We start from the raw sequence: 25,449 nt of genomic DNA, 5'->3' as shown, positions 1-25,449 counted from the left end.
TTCAAAACCTGAGTCTTGCATCCAGGAGCATGAGACAGCCCAAGGAGGGCCCTTTAGCCTGGTACAGTTTGGCCAGGACATGGCCAAGTACTTTGTTCCCTGTGTCCTTCAGGAGCAGCCTGGGACCTCCAGGAGCACAAGCTCCAAAGAAAAGCCAGGGTACAAGGGGGAAGAGGGACCTGCCTGTGCCAGGCTTGGCCAGCCCTGGGGAAAGTGTGGGGGTCCCCAGGGAGCTGTGGGCTCTCAACTGTGGGAGCTTGTTCCTGTAAATTGACCTAATCTCTCCTTGGCTGTCTTGGTTGTGCTGTGACTGGTGTGTGCAGGCTGCAGGCAGAGAGCTGACTTCAGAGTAAGAGTGGGGGTTTTGTTTGTTTGGTTTGGCTTTTCTTCTACTAGAGCAACACTGTCAAGTCTGGGCCAGCTACAGGGCTCTGACAGCCTTTCTGCAGGAGACCTTGATGTCTGCTGGCACTGAAGGAAAAGTGGGTTTTGCTTTGGTTTGTGTTTTTTAATGAGAAGAAAAACATTATCCAATTTTTTTTTTTTTTTTTTTTTGGATCAGCGCTCTTTGTGAGAACATGAAACTGGCTGATTTTTCCTTACCCAGCCCTTTCCACAAAGCACTCTTGTGTCTTTTAGCACCTTCTCTTGCTCACCTGAAGCATCCTAATTACAAAATAGATCTGGGCTGCTGACTCAGGCTTGGCAGAGCTGTGCAGCTCTCCTGAGACGTACACCTGTGCAGGGCAATGCCACCAGGTGTAAACCTCCTCTGGAGATGGGGCAGAAAAGGAGATCTGGTTCTCTGCTTGGTTTGTACCTCAAGAGTAGGGGCCTGAAGGAGGCTTCCATTTCTGGGCTTGCTAGCAAGAGAAAATGGTGTGGCCTGGGCTTGTCAGCACAGCCAGGCTGCATTATTGTGACAGGTGGAGGAGAGAGAATTGTGGGTGTGGAAAAGTGTGGGTGTAGAGTAACTACTGAGTGGAGGGGTGAGGTTGGAAGGAGTGGATAGGGAAGAGCCAGAGGCGTAAGTGTCAGGATACTGGTGAGGTGGCTTCTGTCTATGTGCTGCTCTGTCATCACTCATGACCTTCTTCTGGACAAACCCTGGTGGGGTTGCTGGTGTAAGGACAGTTGTCCCAGAGGAGATCACCCTCTGAAACCCTCAGGAATGTATCACAAGGTCTTGGTGCTCTATGGAATGACAGCCCTGGTGTCTCCAGTGTCACAGCTCCTGTCCAGCAGCAATGGGTAAAAAATTGTGAACTCATAGCCACAGGTCCCCTGGAGCAGCAAGATCCCCAGGTGATGGCAGGCAGAGCCCCTTTCCTGCTGTGTGCAGGAAACCTGGCTGAGGAACTGGGGGTCCTGCCATTACCTGTCCCCTCTCACTGATTATAATGCCCAGTACAGACACGGAAGAAATGGAAGCTGCTTTATCCCATCTGCTGCTTTAAATGTAGGTGCCATGTAACTCAATCCTGAATCTTAATGAGGCATGCTCAAAACACAGAAGTCCTCAGTGAGGTTACTCATGGGTCATGAAGCAGCAAAACATGGTCTCTGCCACCACGGGGCAGGGAAGGAGGTTAATGTTTCACAGTTTGGTTAGCTCAGCAGAGTGGGTCTGTCAGTGTTTCACTTGGTGGAAATTATTTATTGACAAGGAGGGTTTCCAGACTGTCTCTAAGAAAATTCTTTGGGAAACTGTTGGGATTTCTTCCAAGTTAAGAGGCTCTGTTTGAATCATGAGTTGAAAACTGACCCAGAGATGCACACTCCCATCAGTTACATTTAGGAAAGGAAAGATTAAAAAAAGCTGAGGCAGAGCCAGGCACTTAAAAGGTAGAAGTCTCTGCATTGATTCCAGTGGTAAAATGCCAAATATTGCACCAAATGCAGAGAAATTAAAAATAGGCCAAATACGGAGTTTCTCATCACAGAAAAGGACACCTGAGAATGCCTGAGATCTGGCCTCTCATCAGGAGATACAATAATTAGGAAGGTCTCATTGTAGTCTTCAGCCATAGCCTTATGCTCAGCATCCTTAGCAGCCTTCTTTTTCCTCATCTGCCAGCTTTCTTTTTGTTTCCCTTCCAGTTAAAAAAAAAAATAAATGAAAGGAGATGAAAATACCTGCTCTATTTTTAATCCTATTTGTCTGTAGATAAACTGCATGTTAGATGGATGATTCATAGATCTTTATCACTTCATGAAGTTTAGACTATAAAAAGCCTACTCCTCTTTTTTGAATTATAAACAACTATGTAAGCCTTGCTGCTGTTACTCGAAATCTAAGTTAGACACAGCACTTCTGAGAGCACTTCTTAGTTCCTCACAGGGGCCACATGGCCTTTGCAAAGCAGTGGGGAGCTTCTCCATGTCTATGGCCTTTAGGAATTCTGGGCACAGCATCTGGGACACCCAAGCTCTGGAGCTCATCTGGTTAAGCCGGGCATGGGTGGATGCTGTGTCTGACCACGCCAGGGGCTGTGCCCAGCAGTCTGCATCTGGCACTCTAAACCCCAGTAACTGCTAATTAAATTAGGATTTGCACATGATGAGGGTTTGGGGGGGTTGGTGCCAGGGTCACACTGACCCTCTGTTCCCAGGGCAAGTGCAGGGAACAGCCTTGCAGTCAGCTCCTGAATGTTTGCAAGTTGTTCTGTGACCTGTGTGGGGGACTGATACTTAGTTATAAGAAAACTGACTGAATGGTGGGTTAACTGCTGAGTTAGGGGTCAGGTGAATACTTTTGAAATGAGACTTGCCAGCAGAGCTACCTGCCACTGACCAATCTTGGAATTTTGTACTCAGTCCTCTAATTGGCACATCTCCTCTCAGGGGAATAGAGGCTACCCCCAAATCAAGGAATTTCAGCACAAAAGCATCCCCGAGGGCAGGTGAGAAATTAGAAATAGCCTCCTTGGACAGGATTTCCCTGTTAATATTGTATTTTACAAAAAAAAGGAATTGGGTGAATTTGCACAATTTTTTTTTCCCCTAGACTGAGAGCATTAGCTGGAATGGTGTGGCATTTGGGCAGACACTGGACAAAACCTGAGAAAGCCTTGACCTCAAAAGTACTTGTCAACAGAGGCTGAAGCCTCTTTTGAATGAAGACCATGGGTTTGGATTAAATTAGCACCTTCTTCTGTCACTGGAAGAAGAGAAAATCTGAGCCTGGCCTTCTGGACCTCCTCAAAATTTGTGCATTGATCTGCTTTCCACCAACCTCAGCTGGAAATTGATGGCTGATCATAAAAACAGTATAAAAGCTGTTGCAATGTTGTATTTTATGTATGCTATTAAATCTGCCAGCTGACCCAATCTGCATTTGAAAATATTTATTTTCTATCATGCGTTCACCTTCAATTAAAAATTCAGTGATTGCAAAGACTTTTTAACCTTTGTCCACAGTTTTATTTCTGACTTAAAATTATGCATTAGCCTTCTCTCCTTGTTCATGTGTATTACTGTGCTTCATGCAGTTGCTTTTTAAAATGCAGACTAAAAGGAAGGAGGGAATAGTAGTGAGAATTCTGTGGCTTGCTAACCCTCTCAGGCTACTGCAGATCATTGGGAAAACTGGAGGCTGTTCTGCAGATTATTTTAGTAATGGTACATTAATGATTTGAAATACAGACAACAGCTTGCACAAGGAGGATTTTAGTTCTGAAATAATATGTGTGTATTATATGTGTAATAATATGTGTGTAGGAGGATGTACAAGAAGGAAGGGAGCAAGTTTGACTTATCTTAGATCATGTTTGGTACTACCAGTATAGAGAGCAGCAAATGTTGGGCGTTCTAATAGACCAGAACCAATCTCTTGATCCAGAAAGAGAAGTTTGCTACTTCAGGGTCCCTTCTACTTCTTCCAGCATTTTTCTTCAACTCTTTTGTGGCCAGTGACACAACTCAGCATTGAAGCTAGCTGAAGACTGACCCCTCCCATTTCTGAGTTACTAATGAGGGTGAAGCTTTGGAAGCTCAAATGATCTTTAACATCCCAGTAATCAGATACTTGTTGGGGCTGGAGCTGTCACTAGAGGCTGGCACAGCAGTTCAAGGAATTGGAGGCAGCTTCTGCCTCTGCGTGTGACTTGGGAACATGTGAGTCCCAGCTGGGAGTGCCAGGAGGGTAGATGGATAATTCCAGCCCTAGCCGTGAGGTAGCAGCAGTGTGGAGCTGGAGGGAGGGTTCTGCCAGGGATTAAAGACAGTGTGACAGGTCTGTTCTTCCAGCACTCTCAAAACCTGAGGAAGAAGAGCTCCATCTCTTCTAGGGTAGTGTAAGTACTAATGCAGAGGAGAGGGTACCTTCCTGCAGACACTGCTCAGTTACTTTTCTGAGCAGACTAGATCAGTACTCCCCATTCCTCCAACATGCCCAGTGGGCTGATTTTTCTTTATGTTTAAACCTTTGTAGCAAATTATGGAAAAGTGTTAAATGGTCATTCTATTGGGACACTGACAATGGATGTGGCAAAGACCTGATGAGTGGTGTTTTCTTGTAATGTAGTAATAACACAAATCCTGTTATACGGAATGCAGAAAATAAAATCTCTGTATCAGTCAACTAAAAAGGATATCAGCAAACAGGCTGTTTGCAAACTTGACCTCAATGGATTAGGTTAATGAAATAAAGGAGGGGGGCAAATATGTCTTTGCTTGAAAAGGAAAAATAAAATATTAATGACTAAGAATTTATCTTGGTGTGCTGAGAACTGATGTTACTGCATGAGCTGGGCATCTACTAATAGTTGTACTTTGCATACTTTGTGTTTTCATGTGGAGCTTTAAGCTGAATGTTTTTCTGCGAATTTATTTTGTTACAAACTATTTGCTCTTTAGCCTCATGGCCATTTCTGGAGCCTGTCTGTATTTCTGGTTAAATAGTTGCTTATTACCTTTATAGAGTCGCATAGCCAACAATGTGATGCTCAGCCAGGGGTGTCATAGTAACACTCGGTCTGCTAACAAGGAGGAGATATACAGAACTGCAAAGAAAAACCAAAAAAAAAACCTAGCATGTGAGAGGTGTGTTTATATTGAACTGCTGGATAAAGTTGTGCAACCCTATATGCAACCAAGCATGGTCAGGCTGCCTTTTCTGCCAGGGATGCCATCCACCTCTGTTTGGGTAATGCCTGCATCAGCTGTTTTGTCCAGCCTTCCACCTTCTGCTGAGCCTGCTGCTGGGTGTTGCTGCTGCACCTCAGCCTCCCTGGGGCTGAAGCTCTGCTCCTCACAATACCTCCTCCTCTTCCTCCTCCTCCTCAGGTGCCACAGTTCTCCTGAGCCTGCCCATGCTAGAGACCCTGATGGGTCAAGACAGTGGAACAAGCCTGAAGGTAAGTAAGACTTGATTAAATAAATGGTTTTTAATCAACATGTCTGTAGATAAATAGCAAAATCCAGCAGCAATTCAGCAGTTCTCTGTCAGCAGCTGCCAGGCAAGGCTCCTGCAGGCTGCTCTTCGCAGGAAGCTTGCTAGAAATATATTGAAATCTAGGAAACACCAGGTACAGACCTAGAGCTCTGCCTGCTGGATCGATTTTTTTCTTTAGGTGGTGGCTGCTTCTGAAAGTAGCAAACCCAGGATAATTTCTTGACTTCTTTGGAGACCAGTTTGCCCACTTTTATTCATGAGGTAATGAAAGCAATCCTTCCCACTCTCTAGCTCCTAATTCTCTTTTCTGTATTGGTGGCCTATTTTTCTGCTTAAGGACAGGGAGGGACCATTGAGTCACACTCTCCTCCTCCTCTCATTTAAATATTAATATGATGAATTATTACTAGAGTAACAGCTGTGCACTACTCATATCACAGCAACATAACCTTCCCCTCCTCATCGGAGCACAGCTACTCCTGACTTGCATTTTCTGATCGACTTTCTCCCTTCTTTGGATGATTTTTTTTTAACAGTTACTTTGTTAGTTCTGGTGTGGTATCATTAGGATAATTGTTTGTTCTGTTTTTTTTTCTACTTAAATATTAGTGATACTGAGGAAATCAAAAGATAGCTTCAGTAATGGTAAGTTTAAATGTCTGTGTGTATTCTCCTATGAGATCTGTTTGTTTAGAAAGAAGTATAAAGGATTTAGACAAATCTAACTCACACTTAAAATCATCTCTCTCTTTGAGAATTCCCCAAATAATAATATATCATCTTTAATATAAATAAAAATTTGTATATTAGTCAGCCAGTGTCTCTAGAGGTTTCAGAGGAATATCTGACCTTGTACCTAGAAGTACTCATGCTCTGCATTCTCTGTAGATAAAGTATTATGAGAGACTACTAATAAAATCATGAGACAACTCTGTAAAGACTGCTGAGAATAAATCTTTGGCATCAAACAAAGAAGGGGAAAGGAAGGAAAGATGAAACACCACAAATTAGCACAGTTCTTTTGGAAATACTAAAGTAAAGCACACCCCAGCAGATCTGGAAATGTTAGAAGTTACATGGGTGAAGGTCCTCCTTTGCTAAACACCTTTTGCATGGTTTCTGCATGTGTGTGTGGTTTACATATTCACTGTCTTTTCTCCTTGAAAATGTCACTCCTTTGAGTACTTTCATGCTGCAGAAGGGGCAGCTGAGTTCATTGGTTTCTGGACCACTGCTGTGGAGAACTTAATGCCACCAGGAGTGTGTAGAAATCGCGTTTACTGGATTTGCTCAGTTGCTCATGTTTAGCATTAGATGAAACATTATACTCTCTGCCCTTGTTACTTAAGGAGAAAAGAACCTGAGCTGCCCTTACAAAGATTTCAAAATACAATGCCCAAATTTTTAGTTTAAAAAGTTTGTTTTAGTAAATCTGTTTTCTTAAAGCCAAACAAACTGCTTCCCGTTTGAATAAAATATTGTTTTATTGCTTTGTTGGGGTTTTCTAAATTGCTCATAAATGTAACGGGGAATCTAAAAAATTAATCCCATTTCATAAACAATACTCTTCTATTACCACTCCTGAAAAAATCAGTAGAAACTTGTTTCCCAATCAGCCTTACCAGTGATGAGAACAAGGGAGGCAGGAGCTTCTACAGCCCAAGAACTTCCCATTCAAAATCAGTGTCTGGGCAGGGGCTGGGGAGAGGGAGTCAAAAGAAGGTACTTCAAAAAGTTTTCCTAAGTTATTGACTGCTCTGATGTAATGCTAAAATTAGTGTTGTTACTTCCTGAATAAATTTTCCACCCTGCTTTTTCCTGAAGTACTTAGTGGGAACAAAGAGCTCCTGACTCTTTGCAATTCCCACCGTAGTCAACAAGAGTGAACTCGTGGTCTGAGCCATGCTCTGTCCCACCCATACATCTATATGTAGAAATGATGGGGGTTTTCTCTGAGCTAAAGTTTGTGAGAGCTGGAAATATTTTTTTCCTTCTTAATTTTCTTTTCTTCATCTTCAGCTTAGGCATTTTTAAAATTCATGTGCAGGTTACTGTATTGCAAATTATTTGGCAAAAATGCTACTTTTATAAAAAACTTGTAGCATATCCACAGATAAAATCTCCTTTCAAACAGTCTTTTCAGATGATTATCTGCAGTGATTGCAAATGAACCTTATAGCAATCTTGTAACAACTGTCCTCCTGGGCTGAAGAGAAACCTGCTCTCAGCACTACAAATAATTTACGTAACCCAGTTTAAAGCTCTCACTAAATGTTCCTTTGTTAAGAGGATTGTTATACTTCATGTGTGAGCAGAAAATACTTTCTGAAGGCCAGGAATGTGCAGAAGATAGATTAGATCTCTCAAAAAGACAAAAAATAGGTTTCTACCAGAAATTTTTTCTTCTGTCAGACACTCAACTTGGTGTTCTTGGAAGCTTATATAAGTACAGATTTACTCCTGCAAATGCTGTGTTTGCTCTGCAGAGGGAGAGGAGCCTCAGAGCTTTAGCTCTACACATGGGAAAATATTCCTGAGGGGAGGCTGGGGACTCAGGCTATTTTTTGCCACCACCAGCAGCATAAATAAAAATTTTGTTTCCAGGAACAAAAGGGCAGATTTGAGGGCGTATTTCCTAGGCCCTGGCTGCCACAGCTGCCACCATTTTGCTGAAGGACCCCAGACAGTCTGTGTCCCAGCTGCAGGTGAGACATCCACCCCACGGGGACCAGCGTGGGGTCAGCATGGCCAGGTGGTGGGAGTGGTGGGTTTCTTGATATGCTGCAGCATTAACCTGTGTGAACAGGAATGATGGGACTGAGCTGTCCTCTTTTGAGATCTTCTCCTCGTAAAGATAGCTTGAATAAATGTCCTGGGAATCAACATGCCTGCCACTGAATGTCAGAGGCATGGGACAGCCTACTGAGGCTGGAGTGGAGGGAGAGAGAGAGAGGAGTGTCCAAGAATTACATGTAATGCAGACAAGGCATTGGGGCACTGATTCATGTACTCCTGGTGTTCAGTGACCTGATTGCTGCTGTTCAGCTGAGAGTTAATACTGTCTTCATAAAACTGTCAAACAGAGCCTCAAAACCTAAATTTGACATGTTGGAAAACAGCTTTTGGAAATCCAGCTTTACATAATAGGATCTGGAGATGGAGTAAATCTTGAAATGATTTTCACATAGAATACAGTGGAAATAAAAAGAAATTACAGCTTCTGTAACCATCAGAAAGTAATGTTGTTGGTGCATCTCCTGTGCGTAGTCACACGTGGTTTCTGTCCAGCCCTCAAACCAGCCAAAAACTGAGATTATGGAGAAGCTGGTGATGGCATTTATTTAAACACGTAGATCCTCACCTCCTTCACTCTTGTAGCCCCCCCCAAATTCCTGGGGGCCCGCCTTGTAACCTCAGATCCTCTGCCCACCCTGGCACTGGCTGCCCTGCATGCCTGCTAACAGGAGCTGTGCTGACAGGGGCAGGGAAAGCAGCAGGGCTTGGCTGGTAGGAGAGGTTGTGTGACTGCAGATCAGAGGGAAATAATACAAGAGATTTTATCCTGGAGAGTGGGATATTTTCTTGCAAGAAATATCCCCTTTCTTTCCCCTACTGAGAGTTTTTCCCCAGAATACTTCTGTGAGGGCAAAGAGAAGCTTGAATAGAACCCCAGCACCAAGTGCCCAGTGCCCCTCTAAGGCTTCCCTGTGCCTCCTTGGCAACCTCTCACCAGCTCACAGAGAGGACACTGACAAGGCCATATCTATTCCAGAAAATCTCTGATCTGCCTTTCCACACCTCTCCCTAAGGTATTCCTGTGTAAGAAGACCCTTTTACCCCCACCTCCCCCGAGAGCTACTGGCTTTCCAGCCTGGGCCAGGGATGTCAGGAGAAGGCTCCCTGAGAAGTGGTGCAGCCTGCATTACCTTTCTGGGTCCCTTTAGCTGGGGGAGGAGAAGCTCCCAATGTGCCTGTTCCTTTGCCCAGGCAGAGGGGAGGTGATGAAGAGAGGCTGTGCTGAGAGAAGAGGCACAGCAAAGCAGAGGGTGGCACTTGGAGACCACTGGTGACCCAGGCAAGGCTGGGAAGCTCTCGTGTTGAGATAGCTTTGGTTTCTGTGCTTGCTTTGATTTCTATAGACCATGATTTTACTGATGGCTAATTCTCTGGATGGAAAGATTTTTTGGTTTGGGTTTATTTCCAAATATGAACTTTGTTGGAAAATTTAACTCAAATATTTTGTCTTTTTACAAGAACTGCGGTGGGGGACAGCATTGATTTTGCCCTACTTAAAACCAGGCAAACAAACAAAAAAAGCTTTTAAAAAGCTCTTGCTTGTTCCAGAAGAGGAGGTCACTCTAGAAATCCAGAATCAAAGATGCACTTTCTGTCTTTGTGGAAAATCTCTTGATGTCTACGAACCACAGACCTCAGGTTTTGCAGCCTGCATAGATGTGGTAGCAGATAAATTCCTACTCTGCCTGTTGGTCTTTGGTGTGCTCCCTTCCAGTCAGCTTCTGACCAGAAATCTTCCTGTGACTGCATCCACAAGCTGCTTGCAGGCTCTGTTGGGTTTGGGGATCCTAACTGAATATCAGTGGCCTGTTCCTCCCATGCACTGATTTGAGTGGCTCCTGTTGGCTCCAGGTAAGAAGCTGAGGCAGCTGCCTGTCCTAGCTCAGAAGAAACAAGGACCAAATAGGTAGGAAATATTTATGGAGTTGTCTGTGAAAAAAATAAAAGCTAGTATAAATGAGATGTGAATTGGAAAGGAGAAAAGAGAAAATGGGAAATGGGAAGAGACTTGGAGAAACCAGTTGAGCAGCTGAGGGGGAGCAGAAGGGCTGGCATGGAGGGTGTGCAAGCACAGATACCCAGGGTGTAGAAGCACAGCTACTCAGGGGCTTCTGGTGCGGGCAAAAAATCAGAACTGTCTGGACAAAGCCTAAAATAGTTTGCAAAACTGAGAATTCAGAACCTGGGGATCTGTACTTGGTGCAAGAAGTATCAATCAATTTGAAAAATGGATTGAAAAGCTGAACAATGGGAAAAAATACTAATCCCTTGCAAACTTCAGTTCTAGGAATCTTAAATTGTGCATTTGCTATTAAGGGCTATTGTGACCTTGATCTTTGTGACTGAGTTCAGGAAAATGGAAATTATAATATCCTGACATTCTTGCAGTCTGTAGAAATTAATTTAATGGGTATTTCCAGAGCCCTAAAACCCTGGTGGTTCTGCCCTCAAACTGGGGCAATATGTGATGAATGACGCATTGGGCAATATACTGATTTTATTTCTTCTTTCCATCCAATTACTGGTAATCAGGTGAGCACTATCTGTCTTGTGCAATGAATGGGGCAAAGCACTGAGCACTTGTGAGGAGAAAAGGGAGTATCTGCTCTTGCCATAAAGCTGTATCAGAGCAGATAGAACTTGTTCTGATTATCATGACCTTCTAAGGTCAGTAAAGTTTACTAGCTGACATTAAGGCCCATATTCCCATGTTCTCCTGCTGTCTGAAACATTAGAGCAATCAGGAAGATAAATCTTGTTCCTCTGTGTGAAAAGGTTCAAATGTTTCCATTACTACCCTGCTGTTTCACTTTATTTCAGAAGTTACCACAGGTTCTTTCTTGGTTGAAGTTTTTCTACTTGAAAACAGCTGGTTCAAGCCTTGCCACTCATTTACCATCACCTAGTAATGATTACATTTGTACTGTTTACTAACAAATGTCATTGGACCTAGAATGATAAACATGGGGAACAGAGTAGTACTTTGATCACAAATTGCACATGAAGTCCTTGAATAACATTTACTAGAAGCAAATTAATTGCCTTACTTATTTAGCAGGGATATTATCACAAATCATAATAACTCTCACTTTACTCTGCACTTCTAGGAAGTATTTCCAGCTGTGGAAATACAACCTCAGGTACTCTGTCCGGAAAAAATAAACAGCTAGTATCTCAAAACCTTTGCTGTGTTGAAAGGGGAGCCACTAGCTTGATTTTGATGAATATTGCATGGCCTTGTGAAGTCTGCAAAGTGTCTCTGACAGGCAGGCTTGAGAGTGTTGAGTCCTCCATAGAGCTGCAGGTTGCTTTGGGCAGCACTAATCAGTCCTAGTCCAGCCCTGACAGGATGGTTCAGCTCTGAAAGCAAAGGCTGAGACTCATGGCCATCCTTGATTTCTGGGATAAATCAGTCTTTTCCAAGACTGTCTGCAGCTAGAGAGGCTGTCTGTCCTGGTAAAACTAATAGCAAGGAAAAGAGAGGTTTGTGAGCTTATGCTTCTGGGCCACTATTTCAAGACCCAGACTGACAGGAGGAGTTTGCCCACTGCTGTGTGGTGACTGAAGCCACTCCTTTGGGTGGCCAAGTGAGGTGTCCCCCTGACTGGTGGCAAAAAGTCTCCCACTGCTGAACACAAGAGAAAGGATTTGTACACCTAACTCTTGTGATAGTGGATGCAAGGGAATAGAAGGGCTTTCAGCTGCTTTGTGGTACTGTGAACCTCCAGAGACACCAGACTGCAGATAGGAAGCACATGGCAGCTGTCAGCCAGGTCAGTGCTGGGGCAGGTCACAAAGCACACATCAATGCTGTGACCATGTTGGAGTCTGTTGAATTGCAGCAATCATGAGAATTAAGTGTTGCAATTCAAGCTGGTCCAAAGGTTGAAGGTCCTTTGAATGATCTTGATTTCTTTTGTTTTGGGAGTGTCCAAATTAAATAATAAGAATAAATTTTAGATAATGATTAGCAACTTTTTTGTTTACTAAAATAGGTTTATCAGCAAATGTTTTTATTTTAACTGAGGCTTAAATGGTTCCCCAGTGTTTCATAAAACACAAAGAATGACCTTTTCCCAGGTCATGAAATATAGCTTTAGATGTATGTGTTATCTCTAAGTTTTGGATCAACAACTTTTGACCAAATGTGATTGAAAACGGCTTAGAAATGTGCTGGTAATATAAAAATGCTGATGCACTAAAGAGCAGAATGTTTCTCTACCTCTTTAATCTTTCCTAATTCTTGCAAAGTAAATCTCACTACTCAGACATGAAAGAACCCCTAAGCATAACTATACAGTGAAATGTTTACCTCTATGAGATAACTTAGTGGGTTTAGGACTGCTTCTCAGTGATTTATCAACACTGGAGTATCCTACAGAGGTGTTTTTGAGAAGCAGTCTGCAAGAACCTTGTACAAGAAGGACTCGTGTCTCTGTGGAGGAGGCTGTCCAGTGGTGCAGTGAATAGGTATGGGAGACACATTTCCTCCTGGATAAAGAAGCAAAAACGCTATACAGGATTTCCTTCCAAGTACACAAAAGAATGAAATCTGGGTTTAGGATCTTAGGGATTTTTATGACTGTGCTCATTAAGAACAGTTGGATCTCATGCACTGGAGATCTCACTGAGCTCTGCACAGACTGACAGCCTTGTCCACTCCACTTTCTCTTGGACCCTTCTCACCTTCTCATAGTGTATCAACACCCACTAACAAGTGGATTTGCTTTAATATCTGCCCAGAATACATGGGCAGATATATTCCATTTCTGGTTGCACAGCATTTACATGAAAATTTTGGGATGGCCAAGTTTCAGCACTGTCACATCTTTAACAGAGGTAATAAATCTTGTGTTTCCAAAATAACAAGAATTCAGTCAGATTTAAAATTAAAAAATTAATTAGAAATAATAACGTTGTGTTAAAGACTGCAGGAAGGAGACTGTGGCTGTTTGGGGCCAACTCTCCCAGCCTCCTCCCCACCATCCTTAATTGCAGTGTGGGAACATAGGGGACTCAAATGTATCTCTCTCTGGACTGAATGATTCAAAAAGGGCATCTGATGGGATGTGTTCCTCACTTGTACTTGCAGTCTCACATGTATGGCATGCTGCTCAGTCATCAGTGTGTGAGAGTGTGATGAGGAGCAGGCTGAGAGGGCCTTGCTGCTGTTAGGGGAGGCTTTGCTGTGGGGGATAAGGCTGGAGTCACAGTATTCAAGTTTAATCTGTTGAGAGCTTTGCTGTGGACTTAAGAGAGATGAGAGTTTGCCCCTATTTATGTGGTTTTATTTTCATAGGAGCTGAAGAAACAAAATGAGACAGTGAGTTGATTCTACACTATGTCTTACTACTGCAAAGAGGAACAGCTAGTTCATGGGATCAGATGAGTAGATTCAGATTAACCTCTAAGCAGCTATTATTGGAGCCTATTAAATAGTTGGAGTTGGAAGAGACTTTGCTGAATCTGATGGGAAATGCCAGGATAAGAAGATGATCCCAGTGTCTGGCACCAGTCAGAGGGAAGCTGGAGAACTTCCAATGCACGCATTTGCATTTGTAGCATGTTAGGAGGTGAAAGCTCCTCATCAAGAGTAAAGACAAAGTTTACAATGAGAACATTCAGTTTTTTCCTCTTCAAAGGAAAATTTCATTTTCCTCATTTTTTATTGTAGCATAGATGTGGGCATATGGACTTGTTACTTGAGCTGTAGTAAGATAGAGATCTTGTCTTTCAAAAGCCTGATACCCTCTGCAATAAATGATGTTTCTGTGTATTTTTTTCTCCTGTGTAGTAGTCAATGGTGCAAATCCTTTTTTCTGAACACTTCAGACGGTTGCCCTCTATGGAGTGGCCTGAGATCTTGCATCATTTCCTGTCATCTGTCCAAAGCTATTTATAAAATATCTGCTGATTCTGGTGCGTAGGCAAAACCCACTTTTTGTGAGAAAACAAATAGCTTGGAAAGGTGCTCTGTCCCAGCAAGTGTCTCAAAACTGTTGAGAAAACCTGAAAGGTCCTGGAAAGTCTTAATGAAAGCTAAGCTATAACGGGGTTGAGGAATACAGGGAACTGAAAAGTCCCATACATTTGTAGTGGAACTCTTTTGAAATATATGGTGCAACATGTGCTGAGAAAAAATTATAATCCTTCAGGGGAAGGAGGTAGTTCTAAAATGTATTTGTTAGCAAAATAAAAACTTTGGGTTTTGATGTCTGAAAAGGTGACTCAAGGTAATTTGCAATTCTGAATATTTGCCATATATTTGATGGTAGATGTTCTATAAAAAAATTCTGCTTTTGTCAGTATTTCTTAGGTTTTTCATCTAGGTTTCTTCAGCTTCAGGACACTGATGGGTAGGAGTCTGGCAGGGCCAGCAGAAGGCATTAAGTGAAGCAGCAAGCTTCCCAGTCAATCTGCAGTTCATGATAGGTGCTAGCATCACTTTGGGATTCCTGAAAAAACATGTTGGCCACAGAAAAAACCCAGCACACAGCCTGAGAAGCACCACTCACATCGTCTTCTCACTGGCTTGACTTAACCCTGCTGACACCATGCTTCTTGCCTCTTTGTCTTTATCTATCTAATATCATGCTTGTGAAACAGCTGCATTCATGAGCTTTGGGCATGTTGAAGACCACTGTGTGCAGGGCAAAGTGAATGGAAGATGACCTTTGCCTGAGCAGTCACAAAGACATAATTTCTGAATAAGCTCACAAGCTCTAATAATTTCTGAAATCTCACAAGCTTTTCCAACCCCCAAGTTTCTCATGGAAGCAAGGGGTCATCTTCTTGATATCTGACAAAGATTCACTTCTGAAAATGCCATTTTTATGTAGTTTATTGCAAAACAAGATTTTAAAGTGTTTGCAATGCCTCAACTCACTGCACTTCCCTTCTCCCTTCGTAAGCTTTAAATAAGATTTGTTGCTATTTGATATGTAAAAGTTTAGCCTCAGGCTGCTAAAGAAGTGTATTAGCTGATGCCTCTACTTGTATTGAGCTTTGCCCCCTGAAAATGTATTTCAAGAGGATTCTGGTCTTGGTAAAAATGTTAGAAATGTTTGACCAGTTTTGCTTTTTTTTTCCTCTGTAAATGACAAGCACTGCAGCACCAGCTGTATTTACAATTGCATAGCAGAGGCTTTATCTCTATAATGCAATTGCAATCAAAATGCTGCATGTGGGAAGGCTGACTGCTATGGGAACAAACAAGAACAGTTCTACATAGCAATATATATAGTTCTGCAATTAAATGCAATAGTTCTACAGAAACATACAATTGTTCTACACAAATCCATCATCAGGCTTTTATAATTTCTGCTTGAGAGCTGACGTTATTTTCCAGCAGGGATCCAAAACCAAATGCACTTTTTGCTGAGAGAACCCGACCTGCTTCCAGGACATCTCTCCACCTTGGAGTACTCATGGTATTACAGATATTTAAATAATATCCCTACAGTAACATGCTGCCTTCCAGCTCCAGTGGGCCTGCAGCCAATGCAATAAATAGCACTTAGATGCCTTAGACAATTGCTCTGTCCTCACTTCAGTGGGCAGACATTCTCCTGACTGCTTCACATGAGGTTTTGGAAGTGAGGATGGGAGTGGTGCATTTGTGCAGGTCTGAACGGAGAACTATTACACACAGAATTCTGTTGTGCTCTCTGAAGTATTGGGAAAAAACTATTTGGCGCTTCTTGTTTCCTCTTCATCCTGTGCTTTGCCTTGTCACAGCAGCTCCGTTCAGCTGTAGGTTCATCCTCTGACTGGATTTACAGCCTGGGTCCAGCACATCTCCTGTATCCTGCACTGGGAATCTAGAAGCAACAGAGGTCACTTGGAGCACCTGAGTGTGAAAATGTTGCTACTAGTCATCCTTTAAAAGGTGAATAAGCCTAAAGCATACTGCTTTAATTGCCTACCTTGGTAAATTTATCTACATGTTTGTTATTCTGTGCATGAAATACTGACAGTTATCTACACAAGATTTACTAGCAACGAATGAAAGGCTGAGAAATCTGAGCTCTCCAGCCCTACAAGTGAATTTCACACACAGAGGGCTGATGCTTTCATTCCTACAAGGCAAGTTTTCTAAGCTTTCATCTACTCCCAGAATTTCCATGGCTTTGCCAGCTCCTACTGTAGGCAGCTGTTCTGCCCCTGTGCTAAGTGTTGGTTAAGCCATAGAAAAAGTAGGCAATGGAATTGCCTGACTGAATAAAGATGTGTGATATTAAGCCTGCATGCAGCTAGCTGTACCCCTGTGTCCTAGATTGCTGACGATCTACCAAGGGGGAAGAATGAATTGTTCTGTTTTAAGTGTTTAATGACTTTTCCTGCAGATTCACAGAATTTCCAAAGTGTGTCACAGAACTCATTTATGTCTAAACTCAAAGTTGAACTTTCTCTGTGACTTTCTTTTTCCACTTTCATTTGCCCTTTGTACTTTGTTGCCTTTGGTTTGAATTGGTTTCTGCCAATGCTCTGCTCTTTTCCAGTCTTTCTATTGTTTTACACGAGCATGAAGATTTTAGGGTTCACCTTTTTCCTGTCTTCTAGGTCCCCTAATATAAGGATAGTTTCTTTCCTGATTCGAATGAAAATGGTACAAAGCTTGCTTTAGCAAATTCAAATTCCACCAAGTGAGTGGAGCTGAGATGACAGCATGCTGTCTGTGCCCAGGTAGCTTTGGTTACCACTAGCTAGACTTGAACTAAACCAGGATTCTGATACAAAAATATGTTAAAAGTTTTGAAGTTGGCAACTTCTGTGTGGTTACCTGCTAATAATGCTGGCATGAAGTGTCCTTTATGATTTATTGGGAAAACTTTAAAGTCTGTAAACCCATAGAACACCCACTAGGAAAATGTATTTGTGTTAAAAAGAAAAAAATAAAAATTCCTATGACCAGTATGGAAAGGTATAGGCTGACATCTTGCAGGCAGCAGAGGTACCCACGAGGTGAAGCTACCTGAGCTATTGGGTTGTCAGTAAAACTCAAATCTTTCTGGCCATCAGCACTGTGAAACTGTAAGCTGGGAAAGCAAGTGATTTGTAAAGGTTTTGCTTAACACCTGCAGAGAACAAGGCTAATTGGAGAAGGCAACAGTTAAAGCAGACCCAAACTATTAAAAACGTTGGAAGCTGTGCCAGGAAAATTAAATCATCCTGCAGGGCCCAGATCACCCTGCAGAACATAGATAAGCAGTAACAGGCTGAGGAGGCATCAGAAACTGTTTTTTGAAGGGCTCCTCATTCCCTTTAAATGAGTGGGATTTTCTCTCTAAACTCAACCCTATCCTTATGCAAAATGAATCCTAGACTTTGAAAAGAAAGCAGAGGCCAGTAACAAGAATCAGTGTTGGGACTGGTCCTGCTTAACATCTTTTTTCAGTGACATGGACAGTGGCATTGAATGCACCCTCAGCAAGTTCCCTGCTTCCCTGCTGACACCAAGCTGTGGGGTGCCTGACATGCAGGAGGGAAGGGATGCCATCCAGAGGGACCTTGACAGGCTGGAGAGATGGGCACATGCCAAATGCATAAAGTTCAACAAGACCAAATGCAAGGTCCTGCATCTGGCTTGAGGCAATCTTAAGCATTGATATAGTCTGGGCAGGGACTGGCTTGGGAGCAGCCCTGAGGAAAAGGACTTGGGGGTGCTGGTGGATGAAAAGTAGCCCAGAAAGCTGACCAGATCCTTGGCTGCATCAAGAGAAGTGTGGCCAGCAGGTCGAGGGAAGTGATTCTCTCGTGAGACCCCACCTGGAGTACTGAGCCCAGTTCTGGAGCCCCTATAACAAGAAAGACAGGGACATGCTGGAGTGTGTCCAGAGAAGGGCCATGCGGATGATCGGAGGACTGGAGCACCTCTCCTGTGAAGACAGACTGAGAGAGTTGGGGTTATTCAGTCTGGAGAAGAGAAGGCTTTGAGGAGACCTTATTGTAGCCTTCCAGTATCTGAAGGGGCTACAAGAAACCTGGTGAGGGGCTTTTTAGGGTGTCAGTTAGGTGATAGGACTAGGGGGAATGGTTTCAAACTCGAGTCTAGATTTAGACTAGATACTAGGAAGTTCTTCACCATGAGGGTGGTGAAATAATGGAACAGGTTGCCCAGAGAGATGGTGGAAGCTCCATCCCTGGAAGTTTTTAAGGCCAGGCTGGACAGGGCTCTGAGCAACCTGAACGAGTTAGAGGTGTCTCTGCCCATGGCAGGGGGGTTGGAACTACATGATCTTAAAGGTCCCTTCCAACCCTGAAAATTCTATGATTCTAAGAAGCATTCTTAGAATTCTAAGATTCTAAGGTCAGTCCTTAAAAATGTATCCTAGGATACATTTCCTTTGCTCTGGGAAGGTGTGGCAGGAGCAGTGTGTCAGGAGCCCCAGTTACCATCCATCAGCTGTCAGTCTTCCCCTGTGTGTCTTAGCAAATTCCAAGGGACTGATCCTGGAGGACAAACCAAGAGCCAGGTATCACTTAGGTGCCTTAATCTTCACTGGGAGTGAAGGACGCTTGATGTAAGGTATACGTGTAAGTTCAGCCTCTTCTGAAAATACCTGGAATCATTACAAAGTGCTGCATAATGCCAGAAAATAGAGATTTCCCACAGAGAAGCCCAGAAAGGTACTGAAACAGACAAAAGCCTCGAGCTGCCAAGTCACCTTGGGCAACCTTTTCAAGCCATCTCCAAATCTTTCTTCCCTTGCCAATCATAATGGGCGTGCACATTTAAAAATACTTCATTCCCTTTTATGCTACAATAACAATTCATACGCAGGACTGAAATATTCCATTGGAATTTACTGTTTGATCTTTCTGAACCTGGATATAATAAATGAATCATTGCTTCAGCTCTAATTATTTCTTAATCGCTGAGCTTTATGACCCTTGAAGTTCAGTTCTTCTCTTACTCTGTATTTTACTGACAGTTAAAATCTGCAAATGTTTTGGAGTAGGTTGGTGTCAGATAGCATATCATCTACATGCTATGTTACCTCATCTTTCCAGGGAATGAGGAAACAGTATTTTACACAGTAATTTGTAGCCTAATCAATAGGATGTTAGAAATCTGAGAACAGATTAATTATTTGCTGGGTTAGATAGACAGAAATTGATATGTGACATGTAATTAAATTCTGAGCAATTCTCTCTTATTTGCATAGTGGCTCTACAGATTGTGAGGCTGAAGAAGATATTCCTGCACTTTGCTCTTCTTTGTTGCATGATTTTCCCCTAGACTGAAGGTTCTCATTCACTAGAACCTACCACAGACTATGCTCTTAGAAATGCAGAAAAGAATTTGGAGGGGGAAAAAAAAGAGGAAAAAGAAATTAGCTCTTGATTTATTAACTAGGAACCTAGAAAAACGCTGGTACATCAGGACTACATGAGATTTATGAGTGAGTGTGTTCTAGAAAGGAAGCTTGTGACTTACTGCAAGCCTTCTCCATGTTTGCTAAACTACTTTTCAAGCAGTCTGGATGCTGCTGAGCAAACTGTATGGATGTGCAACTTGTCCATCTGACTGAAACAGCAATGTGGGTATTGGCAAATAGTCCCAGTGGACACACTGTGATGATGGGCTCACCAGGTGCTGTTGCAAGGCTGTGATATTAATTTTTTCTTATTGCAGTACCCTAGGATCAGCTTGCTCTTTTGTCTCTAATAATGAAAATACTTTTGTATGGGTGGAAAGATTATTTAATTAACTTAATAGCTCTGATTTAGACCTACAAGCATTGCTGCTCCTGCCTTTTTTTGAGTCCCAAATCTGTTCCTTCAATGCAAGTAAATACTCCTCTGTGGCTTGGCTCTGGTTGCTGTCCTAACATCACCTCTTCCAAATATGCACTCCTGCAGTTTTATTTTATAGACTGTATTTAAATACAGGCCTTCTGGAGCAGCCAGTGCTGTAATCTTTCAACTCTGTTTTGCTGGGCGGGCAGAAGAACTGCAACTTCGTTTTTGACTTTCCTCCACTGTTAGCAGCATGGTTACCCACCTATAAATTAGCAAGCAAAACTGTCATGTAAAGTGTCCCTTTAGTGACTGGCTTCAGTACAGAGGCTATCAGTACAGGGCTGTGTTACCAAATGCCTAAGTCACCTCTCCTGCCAGTGCGGGCAGTATCAGAGTTAGCAATGCATCTGACTAAATGAAAAGTTAATACTTGGCTTCATTACTGAAGGGTTTTTAAAAGTCATTTAAATAACTTCAGAGAAGCTGGGTAGGAAGCTCCTCTGGTGCTGATGCATGACTTGTTTCTTGAAAAAATAATGTGACTTAGAAGAGCAAAGATGGTCAACTTCTGTGTAGATGGCAGCAGAGTTAGCTGTAGAGCCCCATGCAATGTAATCCTTGTACTGTTTCAGCAGTAAAAATTGGTATTAGCTGTTTTATCTTCTTTTGAGTCATCCTGCAGTGAAAAGGCACACGAGGGACCCAGGGGAACAGCACCCAGTCTTGACAGTTGTACTGAAACTGTGTTAGTGAAAATGTGAGGCTCTCCTGAGACCTGCAGGTCTGGTGTTTTCATATCTCTCTCTCCACTAAGACTGCTGTATAAATGTCTCAAAGTGAAAAAATTCATCATTTGAATTATTTGGCTTTATTTTAGTTGTGATTTGCAGGGGAAAGTAGACTTCTAATATCTGCATATGTCTGGTATGGCAAAAGATAAGTCCTTTCTGGTGTCTACAGGAGCAGTAAGCAGCTTGTAGATAGTTGTGGGGAGAACATTCAGATCCCCCGTGACACTTGGACTGCAGAATATCTGAGTCAAGATGTCCTGTTTGGAGAAGGAGAGCCTTCTTCCAGTGTTCCTGCCTGCTGCCCTCCAGACAGGGTTTTCTTTCTTGGCTGTGAGGGACATTTAAAGCCAGGCTGCCTGAGCAAGGCCCACACAGACACTTTCCCGTCCATCACGGTTCAGACCCAAACCCGCTGACACCCCCAAGAGTGGTGCTGGCCCGGCAGTGACTGATGCTGGCCCTTCTTGTCCCGCTTCTCCCCTTCCTTCCCCTGGCTGTTGTAGGGTCTGTAACCAGGGCATGGAGACATGTCCTGCCCTCCTCCCCCCACCCCCCTTTTCTGCCTGAGGGGTTTCTTTTGCTCTGCTGTGTTGCAGCCAAGGGAAATTTTGGAGAAACCAAGCCCTGGGCCCTGATAAGTAAGGCACTGCAGGGCTCCTGTCAGGCGGGTTGCAGGGGGCAACATCAATTGCCATCGAAGCTTTGAGTTTCGATGCAGTCCTACGGGGACACCATCAGTGTCCGGAGCCCTCTGAGGTAACAGAGCAAGTGGCAGCGCATCTCCCCTGCACGCAGCACCTCCAGACCCCTTTCTTCCAAGTGTTTTGACTCTGAGCCTCTGTCTGAGAGGGCACAGGGGCACCCGGGAGCCACCAGGTCCCTGAGGACAGGTTCGGCTGTGAGGGCACCGCTCGGCGGAAGGGCGTCCTGCCGCGGCCCGCAGGCCAACCCCACCGGGGCCGGCTGCTCCTCTGAACGCCTCGAGAGAGCTTGACAGCCCTGGACAGTGGGTCAGACTGGACCGACGACACTGCCTTTCCCCCAGGGCCGCCCCGGCCCCGGCCGGGCTCCTCCCCGTGCAGGCGGAGCCGCCTCCGGGCCCGCCCCTCCCTGCCCTCCGCGCCGGGTTACATGGCGGCGGCTGCGGCAACGGTGACTGCAGCGAGGCGGACGGGTGCCGGGCGGGAGCCGGTGACGGGGCCGCGGGGCCCGGCCGTGTGAGCAGCGCAGACCCCGATGAGCCTGGGAAGGCCCGTGAGTGCGGCTGGCGGCCGGTGCGGGGGGAGAGGAGGGTCTGGGGCCGCCGTCGCTCACGCGGGCCCGGCCCCGCCGCACAAAGGCGCTTTGTTCCCTCCCGCCGGACCGCGGCGGCGCCCCCTGCCCGGCCCGGCCCCCTCTGCTCCCCTCCGCCGAGGCCCTGCCGGCCCTTCCGCACTGCGGCGGCGGCCGCGGGGCCGAGAGGGGAGAGCGGGCGCTGACAGGGCGGGCGGGGGCGGCCGTTCGGCGCCTCTCGGGGAGCCCAGCTCACGGCCGGAGCCAGGCCCGCGGGGCCGGGAGTCACTGTGTTCGGGGGGCACCGCGGCCGCCGCAGCGGGGCCGCGCCCTGAAGGGCGTTTGAAGGTAGCGATCTTCCGCGCTGCGGCGGCGCCGGGTCCGGTGGCCGTAATGCGGTGCAGTCGGGGACCAGGCTGGCAGCCCCCGCCCCCGCCCCGCAGCACGGAGAGGGAGGGTGTCCCCGGTGCCTAAGAGGTCGCCGATGGTCGGAGGGGTGTGCGGGAAGGGAACGACGCGGGAGGGCGAAGCTGCCCGGTCCCGGAGGGGCGGCGGGAGGAAGGATGTCCTCTGCCGGGATGGCTGCAGGCTGGCGGCTGCCGGCGGGCTCAGCCGGCGCGGGGGGGAGCCCGGCCTCGCCTCGAGTCGGCGGAAGTTTTGCTGCTGGGTTGAGTGCCGGACGGGACTCGCCGGGGATTTTCGGCGCCGCTCTCCCGCCGCCGCGTCGGGAGCCATGGGGACAGGTGCCGCTCGGTCCTGCGGCCAGGGCGCCCGCCGCTCCCTGCAACCTCCAGCACTTTTCTGTGGAAAAAGTGACTGAATACTTTTCACAAGTAGCTTGAAGAGAGGCTGTTGGAGTTCTGGAGTTTGTAAGAACAAGTTTCCTTGTCTAGGGCAGGCAGGATGCACACGCTTGGCTTCCGCGTGATGAGTATCTGTTTCTCTAGGTAATTCCGTGCCATTTCGCATCGTTCTGACAATGGCTGAGTTAATTGTGTCATGGAAAAAGAGATGGGGAACAAGAAAGTGTGTTGTCATAGGGCCGGTGGAAACGTCGGTAGAAGTGCTGCTGCCAGCATGCCTTTAATATATAGCTGGATATATACGTGTGTAGGTACAATAACATTGTGAGAGCATGCAGTGTTTGTGAACCTCTTACAAAATCCAGAAAATGATAGCTTAAAATAGAGGTAGATTTTGTCTCAGTAATCGAGCTCAGAAAATGTGTGCTGTAAAGCTAAAATGGGAGCTTTTATTTCAGCCTCTTGCTGAGGCTCAGCCCTTGTTTGTGCGGTCGGTATCTTTAATTCTCTCTTGACTGGCCGAGTGTTCAGTGGATGCAGTGGGGTGCAGAAGGCTGTGCTGAGCGCTCTGCTTCAGTGGTGAGGTGTCACTGAATTATCTGGAGGGAGGACCGAGCCGTTTTTCTTTACAATACAGAAAAATGCAGTGGATTCCGTGTGCTTTTACAGATCCTTCAGACAATTTATAAACTAGTAGTAACATTTGCTGACTGCCAGCACAGAGTTCCCTAAACAGTGTGGGGAGCAAGTAGGAGGCTTTAGAAAAGCAGCAGTTTGGTGAGTTGGACGATGACTCACACTGCCTACTGACTGCAACGTGGCTGATCTAAAAAAAATACTTCTGTGCCCCGTATTTTTATAGTCAAAGGGATAGTACTTAACAGGTTGTATAATATAGAATTAGTCACTCTTGGTCTTTCTCTTGTGAGTAATGATTTGATCGTTATGTGGTCTGCACAATCAAATTGACTGGTATCTTCCCGTATTATTTGGCTTTCTGAAAAAGTAAACATCTCATTCTTGACTGTGTTTCAGTGTACATCCTGTTTCCTGAAAACTGATAAATCCATGTGCAGAAGTTGAGCAGGAATTGAAGGGGCTGTTTGCATAATGCATGAAGCTGCTGGTGTGTGGTGATGTCTGCCAGCAGCCGGGATAATTTCAAAGACAACAGCCCTTCCATGGGTCATTTCTGTTGCCCTCTCCTGAGAAACTACTCTGTTTTAAAAGCATAGCTGTAAACCACTTAAGAAACTTGTATTTTTGTGTTTCCCTGTTTAAACTTTGTGGGAGGAAGGGATCAAAGTACCGCTTAAAAAACCCCATAGTCTTGGAAAGGTGACAGGTTAAATGAAAGCATTGGTGCCTGCAGGATCAGCCTATTGGGCACAAGTTGGGGTGATAAACACTCCTTTTTAAATACTGCAGTCCACCGTGTGTTTCAAGTGGTTAGAGCATGTTACACAACTGAAGAGGGATTTGTCAGTTTTATTTAGTGTGTATTTTCAAGACACACCATTGGGCTGATGGTTATGGCTTTCGTTGAAGATGAAAATTTCATAGCACTGAAAATACATTAACTTAATATGTGTTGATGTCACAAAAACTCACCTTGTTATTTTCCAAAGTTAAAAACCACTGTAACATGCAAAGAAGAAAATTTGTTGCTTTGAGGAAAGCCTTGGTTTCTTCTAGTCAATTGCCCACTAATTATTATCTTGGAGGAAATAAAGTTTGAGGTTGACTTTTTATTTTCTGTCCCTCCTATCTGCTGCTAGTCCACAGGACTATTTGTCTTAAATATTGCTATTCTGTTATAGTCTGTTTGCTATTAACTCGTGGATGGGAAAGGAGTTGAGCTGCTTCCCTTGCCCAGCCAGGTCTCTGGGGGCTGCTCGAGGCAGTGGCAGGGAAGCGGGTGCAGCATGAGAGCCAGGGGCTCACTGGGAGAGATGGGACCAGCACAGCACAAGGGGTACGTCTGAGTGTGCAGATAGGTGTAGTTCTTGAGTGGGGTTAATAAAGAACTGTATTTTTTTGTTTAGACAAGGATACATGAACCTGCTACAGCATTGTCATCTCTTACATTTCCAAAGTAGAATTTTCAGTGGCAGTAAACAAAAGATCACTCAGTTACTGAATCTTAATTTAGATTGTTTTAATAATGGGACATTCTTGCTAGGACGGCCTCTAATTGTCTTCACCATACTCATCTGAGGTCCTGTTTCTGTTTGGTAGATAGGCTGCTTCCTGGTCAGCTTCCTAAGACTAGATCCTGTTTTGAATGTTAGCTGGGCCCTGCTTCATGTGGATTGGGATTAAGTCATTTGCTGATAGTTAGACAGGAAGTTTGCAGCAGGATCAGGTCAACTTGAGGACTGTGATGAGCTGCATATGCCATGTACATTTGTTTTCTTGGTCTGTCACTTGTGGAGGATTGGTTAGCCGAACAAGGCCATACGGACTTGACCAAAGTTGCAGACAACTTAGCAAGGGTCAGAGTGCAAGCTCTCTGACTTGCTGAGGTTGTACAAGATCAGCAGTTTGCAACTTTGGAGTCACAAGTGTCCTTGTACGTGCTGCTCAGCACATTGTGGTCGGCAAAGCAGGATGAAGAAATAGGCTGTATCAGTGAATAAGAGGAACA

The 25,449-nt window shown here is 44.7% G+C and overlaps 1 protein-coding gene across 5 annotated transcripts in view; it reads left to right on the top strand.

The window, feature by feature from the left end:
- The first annotated feature begins 5,206 nt into the window (after window positions 1–5,206).
- MAPK6 (mitogen-activated protein kinase 6) overlaps window positions 5,207–25,449 on the top strand; it is a 38,115-nt gene continuing 17,872 nt past the window's right edge. The window contains exons 1-2 of one of the 5 annotated variants that reach the window (XM_008492042.2): window positions 5,207–5,357; window positions 6,005–6,040. The gene's annotated coding sequence lies outside the window, so the exon portion shown is untranslated. Of the gene's footprint in view, window positions 5,358–6,004; window positions 6,041–8,022; window positions 8,101–15,928; window positions 16,080–21,851; window positions 21,982–25,449 lie in introns of those variants that run through there. The other 4 variants (XM_030457038.1, XM_030457039.1, XM_030457040.1 and 1 more) reach the window with 4 other exon arrangements.

Source organism: Calypte anna, chromosome 10, assembly GCF_003957555.1.
Source record: "Calypte anna isolate BGI_N300 chromosome 10, bCalAnn1_v1.p, whole genome shotgun sequence".
Lineage (NCBI taxonomy): Eukaryota > Metazoa > Chordata > Aves > Apodiformes > Trochilidae > Calypte > Calypte anna.
The sequence above is the reverse complement of the archived record's forward strand: the minus strand, read 5'-3'. Positions and strand labels throughout refer to the sequence as shown.